This window comes from Passer domesticus, chromosome Z, assembly GCF_036417665.1.
Source record: "Passer domesticus isolate bPasDom1 chromosome Z, bPasDom1.hap1, whole genome shotgun sequence".
In the NCBI taxonomy this organism is placed as follows: domain Eukaryota; kingdom Metazoa; phylum Chordata; class Aves; order Passeriformes; family Passeridae; genus Passer; species Passer domesticus.
In genome coordinates, this window is record NC_087512.1 from 4,445,211 (window position 1) to 4,454,553 (window position 9,343).

The 9,343-nt window shown below is 39.3% G+C and overlaps 1 long non-coding RNA gene across 1 annotated transcript; it reads right to left on the reverse strand.

The window, feature by feature from the left end:
• Positions 1-805: 805 nt before the first annotated feature.
• On the reverse strand, positions 806-9,128 carry LOC135289797 (uncharacterized). The gene is made up of 3 exons (XR_010352541.1): positions 9,069-9,128; positions 5,374-5,548; positions 806-917 (listed from the first exon to the last, which is right to left on the reverse strand). It is a non-coding gene; the product is annotated as an uncharacterized LOC135289797 (long non-coding RNA).
• Between the last annotated feature and the right edge of the window lie 215 nt (positions 9,129-9,343).

Consider the following 9,343-nt stretch of genomic DNA (forward strand, 5'->3'; position numbering starts at 1 on the left):
TCAGTGGGGAGAAATCTTCCTAAGCTGTTTTCACAGGTCCTTGTTCAGTGGTGTTCTACTTCAGCACCATTTTTTTCCTAATTTGATTGAAATAAAAATGCTAAATCCAAGTATTTATACAGCTTCCATTCCATCACAGATCTTGTTTTCTTTTACTTTCCTTTTAAATGTAATGATAATAAAGAACCTAGATGAAATTTTCTTTAATATCTTTAAAGAAAATATCCTTAATAGCTGTGTATTTAAGGAAAGGGGAGCTTTTACGAAAGGTGTTCTATCAAAAGAGGTATCTCAGAAAAAGACAAATTTGCTTCTATCACTGGGCAAGTGGTGATAAAGACTGCTATTCTCTCAAAAGAAAAAATAATAAAAAGTGGAATAACACTGAGATTTTCTTGCTGGAAGAGATAGTATTTAGTAATGAAATCAGAGAATATGGAGCTTTGGTAGTTTGATTTTAGATTTTTTTTTTTTTTGTAAAAGACGAAATTATATAAGATTGAATAATATGGAACAGCTTTCTGTAATATATTTGCTGATAATGGAAATAAGGCTGGCCTATTCACTGAGGTTACACACTGAGCAGTTCTTTGCTGTATTAAAAATTACTGAGTCTTTCAAAAGTAAGCTAGTGTAGTACATGCAGGCATTCAGGTTCTGTTAGCCATTAAACTAAATAGAATACTATTTCATGCATGATTTAGCTCACTTAGATGGAGAATGCAGCAGTGGGCTTGAAGACGTAAAGGGTAAGAGTGGAAGTTTATATAAATAAATGTTTCATTTTTGTTGCGTGGTATTTACCTGTGATTGCAAATGCCTTATTAAGATATCTTCATAGATTCCCCACTGATGTGTTCCAAAAATGTTAACAGATTGATCTGCCCTCAACGTTGATAACACAGCTATTTTCAGCCCTGCTGGGAGGAAAGAAACAGTTATTAATTGGTCACTGATGAATGCAAATTCTTTCTTAAATGAATTCATTGTTTCCCTGAAAACACTTGATTGGGACATCCAGAACGGCAATGCACTGCATCAAATAAAAAATGTGATTTATTTGAAGTTAGCTGTCATGTCTGAATTTTGTTGATATCTCTTTTCCTTACTGATATCTCTGAAGTGTGGGATTCATTGAATGCAGGTGTAATGGGGCTGATTTGATGCTACAGGACAGGGAAAACTAGTACTGAACCACTTTGTGGATCTAGATGAAGCCTACCAGTTATAGAGTGAATTTGATTTTATGCCCCTCACCTAGATTGTGATTTTTCTCTTTTTCCAGTTGTTCCCCTTTTCTACCACTGAGCTGAAAAGCATATCTGTTCTGCTCAGTGCTTATGGAATAATACACAACTAATCTGACACAAAGAAATTCCTAAATTTAATTTAAATTCCATGCTTAATTTTTTTCCTTCACTTCGTATTCCTTATTCTTTTATTCTCTTCTGGTTGGAAAAAAAAAAAAACAACCCAAAAAAACCCAAAACCACCCCACAAAAAACAACAACCAAAAAAAAAACAAAAACCCAACCAAAAAACACCACCAAAAAAACCCCCAATAAGACGACCGCCCTTTGGATCTCTAATTATACATATATTACTTGTGAATGTTGCTTTCTATTAGTTCACGTTTAGGAGTCATTCGAACACATTCAATTTTTATTTTTCCTGATGGTCAAGAACTTCCATAGATGCATAATTTTTCCTGAGTGACCATAACAACCTCCCCAGCAGTTATCTTGCAAGGGGAAGGAATCACAGTTTTTAAAACATTTTTGCACTCTCAGCTCTGCTAGAGCTATTGCATCAAGAGCAGTTTGTAAAGATAGAACATATTTAAATTTAAAGTAGCTATAGGCCTGCATGTAACTCACCAGGTCAGCTGCCAGAAATTCTCCAGACTGATGAATTGAGGGGTTTAGTGTCAAGTGAGCTGTGCTATGTCCCTTTTTCTGGCATCAATATCTAAGTCAATGGTTTAGAGTAAGGTTAGAAACACCCATGTGAATTGCACAGGCAATTTCTGGAGGGTTAGGGACATTCAGCTGAGCCTGGGGATTTTAGTGAAAATTATGCCATGCTAATTCATTCTTTAGGGTCAGGCAAGGAGGTGAGACAAATCCACATGTAGCAATTGCTCTAAATACTCACAGGAAATCACTCCTGTGTTGAACAGGCTGGCTGCAATTTTAAAAGCACAAATAACTTTTTGGAGTAACATTCAAATAAGGCATATTGATGTTCAGCTGCAGTAAAAAGGGCTTAGCAGGACCACTTTTTAAATTTCATGTGACTGACTTGGTATTATAACACTTTTAAATCATCTCAAAAACAGAATTTTGAAGTATACTGTAAAGAATCCTTAACAAGAAAGCTTTAATGTATTATACATTTGATGATATTAAAAGTAAGCTCCAGTGTCTTTCCTTGAAAGCTTAGAATATCCCAGAGAAATATTCAACATATTATGTCACCCAAAAGTTTCTCAAAGTATATCAAAACTAAGAAACATCACAATTAACACAAATATCTGCCTTCACTATCAGACTCACAGAGTCTCTTCCCCCATTTTTAAAATTATTTTTGCAGCATAAATCTTTATCTGAACTCTACGTCTTCTGTAGCAGAAAACTCTATTCATGAATGTTTATACCAATCTCTTCTTAAACCTTGAAGGACTTTTCTAGTGATACATTTCTGCCCAATTAATCCTGATGCACTCCAATAGACATTGGAACTGAAAATGCCTGTAGAGAAACTGGTGTCTAATGCATCTCTTGCATGGTTGTACAAGATAGTGCTGCTGAAATTTGTCAGCATCTTCGATCCTTGTCTTTTTTTTTTTTTAATTCATGGAGATGCTTAGCTGTATTTACAGCAAAAACCTTTCCATTCCCTTTAAAAGCTTGGCCCAGCAGCACATTATCTTTTCATACATTGGATAATTTATAGCTTACTGGGGCTGGCAAAGGTTTGGTCTCATTTCCTTTTGTACTTAGGGTATTAACCAATCATTTAAGCCAAACTCCCATACAACGTTCATGCACCTTGCAAAGCAGCAATGTATTTGAAGGTAGTCCTACAAAGTGGAAGGAAATATGATCAGTTGGTCTTGAGAGTACATTTAAATGAGAAAAAATGAGATGTTTTTTATTTCTTTAGAGAGGCTAATCTACAAATAAATGACTGCAAAACGAGAGAAAATATTCAGCGTGTGGTTTCTGGGTAGTTGCTTGAATATGTATGAACTGTCAGCATAAGATCACTATGTGATGGCTGAAGGAGAATGAGAAAGACAATAAGACAGGAAGAAAATGAATTTCAGAGTTTATTGAATGGTAACATCTAGAGCTGTGGTGGTCCTGCAGTACTGACTTTCTTATACTACTTGCAGACCCGTGTGAGAGTTGTGTAGGAATGGGAGATAAATTTAAATCCATTAAGCAATGTGCTCTGGAAAAAGAGGAAGACCAGACTAGCATGGCATTTAAAGATCATCTATTAATCTTAATCCCGGCTACAAAGAAGTACCACTTCTGAGGCAGTAGCCTTTTATAAGGAGAGGGAAGTTTTCCAGATATGACTAGGAGCAGATGACTGCAGACTAGATTCTGAGCAGGTGCAAATATCTAAAACATTCTCTAGACATGTTAGATGAAAAATAAATTAGTTTAGAAAAATCAGTAAAGTCGTACAATTATTTTTAATGCTGATCAATTTGCATTCTCACAAAGGTTGCTTAAATACTTAAAGAGTATTTATTATCTGATAAATCAGTTTCATTCCCTGGATATATTTCTGATACTGTGCCTCCTTCCTTTTTTACACACCAAGCTGCCTGTAGTAACCTTTTACTGGTGTTCTTGTAAATTTCTGGGCAGAGAACACGGTGCTCTTCAGAGCTGAGCAGCATCTGTTACCAGAGGGCAGGGTAACTGCTCTGATGTTTGCTTTCCACTGCCTGCATACTTGCTTAGGAAAAATGAAAATGCCACATGTGTAGATCCAGGAGTTTACTGTGGTTATGAACAAAGTATAAACAGCCTAATGTGAATTCTTAGTAGTTCAGAAGTGATTATAGCAGAAAAGAATAATACTGTAGAATTAGCCCAAATATGAATAAAAGTACCTTTTCCATAGCAGCAGTATGAAGTTCAACAAGGGCAAGTTCTGGGTTCTGCACCTGGGTTGGGGCAACGCTGCATGCACAGACAGAGTGGGGGATGAGATCCTGGAAAGCAGTGCCATGGAAAGGGACCTGGGGGTCCTGCTCAGTGCCAAGTGGAACTTGAGTCAGCAGTGCCCTGGCAGCCAGGAGGGACATCCCTGTCCTGGGGACATCAGGCCCAGCATCACCAGCCAGGCAAGGGAGGGGATTGTCCCACTCTGCTCTGGGCTGGCGCTGCCTCACCTTGAATACTGGGAGCAGTTTTGGGTGCCTCAGGAGAAGAAAGGTGTTAAGACTTTATAGAGCCTCCAAAGGAGGGCAACAGAGATGGTGAAGAGCCCTGGGGGAAGCTGTGTGAGAGGGGCTGAGGGCACTGGGTCTGTCCAGCTGCAGAAGAGGAGGCTGAGGGGAGACCCCAGGGCAGCCACAGCTCCCTGTGAGGGAACAGGAGGGGCAGACTCTGATCTCTGCTCGGTGGTGGCAGGGACAGGACCCCAGGGAATGGCTTCAAGCTGTGTCAGGGGAGGTTTGGGTTGGATATCAGGAAAGGTTCTTCACCCAGAGGGTGTTTGGGCTCTGGAACAGGCTCCGTAGAGAATGGGCACAGCACCAAACCTGACAGAGTTCCAGGAGAGTTAGGAAAAGCTCTCATGGACAGGCTGGGATTGTTGGGGTTTCTGCCCAGGACTGGGATTTGGACTCAATTATCTCTGTGGGTCCCTTCCAACTCGGGATATTCTGCCATTCTATGATTCTATGATCTAGTTAAAAAAAACCCAAAAAAACGAACCTTCAACTACAGTACACAGATACAAAATAAAACAAATTAGACAGCAGTCTGTTGTTAGAAAGCACTGTTTTAGCTTAAGTACCTAAGACAAAGCCCCGGGCAAGAGAACACAAATTCAGACAAAGTGAGCCAGACCAGCCTTGCTCCTGAGGTTTTGCAAACCCACTACAAAGCCTCTTATGAGCAGCAGCAATATTGGGTTTACTGGGCTACAGTGCTTCAAAGTGATATTCACAATAACTCCATGAACTACTTTATTAGATCCAGGTTGCAGGAGGACAGCCACAAAAATTGCAGTCCAAAGTTGAAAAATTTTTATGACTTCTGAAGGAGACATGAAAAAGCCTGAGAACACTCATCTGTAAGATGAAAGAAAGGTAAAACTGGAGCCACATAGCCCAATAAAGCTGACCTGATCAAGGATGTTTTTCACTGCTACCCCATGGTCAATTCTTTCTTGGGCAGACTTTCTTCTTTGGACAACTCCTCCTTTGCATGTGATTGCCTGCAGCATCTTCTCCCAGGCTTTTGCCTAGAGGTTTCTGTTCTTGGGCAGCTTTTTTCATGCAGGTGTTGCCTGAGGGATTCTGTGAGGAAAAGTTTATTAAGGCTTGTAAAGCATTCAGGCGGTATAACAAGAAAGGCCAGATAAAAGCCTCATCAAACAATGCAAGCAGACTGTATCAGGCCTATGGAATCATCATTCAGAAATACATTTGTGAACAGGGCTTGTGTTTCCCTGAACTGCTCAGCATTAAAATTTGCCACTGTATAATCAGTTCTGCACACTGACAATTGAGTAGCTAAATGCTTTGGGGAGAGCATCATAACTAACCAGTGAATCACTTATTTACAAATACTTTCTTCCTCTTGAGCAGCTGCAACATTGATTGATCTGAGACTCTCCATCAGACAGAGAGATAAACCTACAATCATTATATGTTGCTCCAAAGCCTGTCAAAGCCAATGAATCTCTTAATTGACTTCCTTGGGCTTTGGAATAGCCTCCACTTGTGTAATCTCTAGAAGCTGTCCAGAGACACACTTTGCAACTTTTTTTGCCTCTATTACTCATCAACAAGAGAGAGGAGAATTACTGAGAAACCTTTTATTTTTCATGGTACACCAACCCAACTGAGATGAAATGTTGCCTGGGGAATACTGGAGACAGAAGTGGTGATGAAAACATGGCAATGGCAAAACAGTTCCAGTGGGAATTATCAAAGATGGAGCAGACTTGGTGAAGTTGAAGAACAAATAATTTTAAACAAAACATGTACAACTTTAGATGATCAAACATGTAAATCCAGATGTGACACAAAGGATGCTGCACAGTGGAAAGACTGACTTTTCAAATTAATTATCTTTTCCTGATTTAATAATCTCAAAAAGGTTATTTCTATCTCTGTATCCTCTCATTGTTTTGCTTTGAGCAGTATTTTATCCTTTTCTTGTAAGTTTTTTGTTTGTTTGCTTGCTTGTAGGTATCACTTTTTTTCCCCCACATTTTTCTGAAGTTTTGTAGGCATTTCTCTCTATGAAACAGGGACTTTCCAAAATAAATGACTACTTGATATTAAACTATCTGAATAATAAAAGGTGTTTACAGAATATCACAGGAAGATGTGTAAATATTACATAGGAAAATATAAATTTAAAAAATTATCCTGGGAATTATGCAGCTTATTAAAAGTTATACCCTTTGGAAATCAAGTCGAATCATGCAGAATGAATGGATCAGGGCCATGATGCAAATTTTTTTTTCTTGAAAAGGAAAGAAGCTCAGATGTATAGATAATCTTTAACCTCATAGACCTTGAGAAAACATTTTGAAACCCCATTTCCTTCCTCCTTTGTATTCATAGGATGTTTGAAGAGGCTATTCAGTACTGATCACTGTTTTATTTTTTTAATTAAAACCTTATGTTTTCAATATTACTTATTATTGGACAGGACAGACCTTCTCAGGACTTACAGAACCTTAGGTGGTTGAAGTCTAAAACTTTTCCAGGTATGGAAGAAATTAACCCCGTGAGTTAATCTATAACTTACGAGAGATTCTGTTCATGGATCTCATTTGATACAACCAAGAAGGAAGAATTTTTCATTAAATCTCAGGGAATGTGCTGGCAGACCTGGCCAGGATTAGTCATGAAAAGAAGGAGAAATTAGCTAAGACATTAGGTGCTTATTAGTCTTGGAACAGTAAGATCCAGCTATATTAACTCCTGCTGGTGACCACTACTAATTATGTTATTGCCTAATTCCAGTAGCACCACAGCAACTGCTCTCATCTGGCATTTTCTGATATGCAGGATGGTGAACTGTTTATTTAAGTTGATTAATAATAAGCTATTCAGAACAGTTTCAGTTTTAATTTTAGTTGGTCATGTCTAGTCATTACTAGACTTAATAAAAGATGGGCTTTTTAATGGGAAAAAAAGGCTTTGAAAACTGCAACCCCAATAAAATATCAGTACAATTAGGTCATCTGAATCTTCAGTGATAATTGAAGTGTTCTAAAGTCAACAGTGCTAAAACAGTGTGAAGAAGACGACAGTGCAAGAAAAGGGGCTCTGAACTTCTTTAATGTATTATTAGAGCTTTTGTGGGGATGGCTGAGGAGGAGGCAGAAAGCATCAATCAAAACCCTTGTATTTTGAGATTATGGAGATCAAATGAAATGAGATCAAGTGATACTTCAAAAAGAGATGCTATGGGTTAAGGAGCTCCTGGTAAAGCACTATTTCTTAATAACTATGTGTGATGTTGTAGACAAGGTAGGCCCCACCCTCAGCTTTTTTAGATTGTTTGGTTTTGAGCAGCTATTCAATCATGCAGTCTAGACACAGCTTAGCTGGCATGAGAAATACTCCCTTTCATGTTGCACCAGTTGATTTATTCATAATAATTTGTTCATACCTTAATAGTCCAGAAAGTACTGAGATGTGCAAGATCGGAAGGAATTATTTTATTTTGCCCCCCTTTCCCCAGGAAGTTACACACTGAGGCATGCAAGACCCTTCCTTATATTTCATACTTCTGTTGTATGTACACCTAAGTCTTTCTATCTCAAAGGAAGGTGTAAACTTAATTGAAATGCTGTTGCTATGTGCACCCAAACAAAGGATTTACAACTGTTTTGTATTTAGTACTCAGTAATTATGGAATTATTCCGTATTCAGTGCTGTTATCATTCTGTTGTTTATGAATGCACATTGTTATTTAAATCCAGTCTGTCTTAGAAAGTGTAAGTTCAATGATACTGTTGACTTTGGAGAAAATGTCTCTGTTCAGCACTTGAAGGAAAATTTCTCCATAGTTTAAGGTTCTCAGCTCCTGTGTAGATAGTTTACTATGTGTGTTCTCAAACAATTTGTTGAAAGATTTGAGCAAACAATTCATTACATGATCTCCTATTTAAGTGGGAAAGTAGGCTAATCACGAGTTGCTGACTTTTAATCAGCTTTCTCTGAGTACATTCTCCAGCCCTTATTCCATACCACTTATGTCATGCTCAAGCTCCACGCCAGCCAATACATCCTCATTAACCACATGGTCCCCTTCCCTTCCTTTGATGTAATACACTGGTATCATTCCACAAGTCCTGAAAAATATCTACAAAATGCTCACTGAGTTTGTTTAGTGTTTAGCCCCTGACTTAGGGCTCCATCTGTCACAGTGGTCACTCAGGACAGGAGGTGTGGTGTGTTGTGTGGGGCTCTTGGGCACCAAAGCCAGGCTCAGCCTGGGTCGCTGCTGCCCTTGAACTGCATAAATTTAAACTTCACTGATTTGGGTTCTCATGTTACAGCATTTCCTACAGCATGCAACTCAAATCCTGGGTTACAGCAATTTAAATGTTTTTCCATTACAATCTCCACCCTCTGTCCCTTTGGACCAGATCATCTGGTTTAACATTCCAAAGATTTCTCCCTTTAACCCTGCTCAGGCCTGAACTAATCCACAGACTGCAGACCCTTAAGGCTGATCCTGCTCCAAGCAGGGTCTTATCTGTGAGCCTCCTCAGGAGTTTACCTGAAGCTCACATGTTCCAGAGTGGCACAATCCCTGGGCCACAGGTGGTTTGAGGTGTCCTGCTCCCACCTGGATTCATCCACGGGTCGCAGCACTCCCACTCCAGCTGGGTTTCCATCTTGTCCAGCACAGACACAGCACAAGTGGGCTGGTCCAGCCCAGGCACATCCCCACTGCTGCTGTCAGAGCATTCTCAGGCACAGCAGAGAAAGGGGGTGAGCAGCACAGCTCTACAGTGAGAGCAGAGAGAGCAGAAAGCACTGACAAGCACAAGACACTGGCAAACAGGAGGGAAGTGCATAGCAAGCACACGAGCCTGCCAGCTGATCCCTAAACAGCACCAA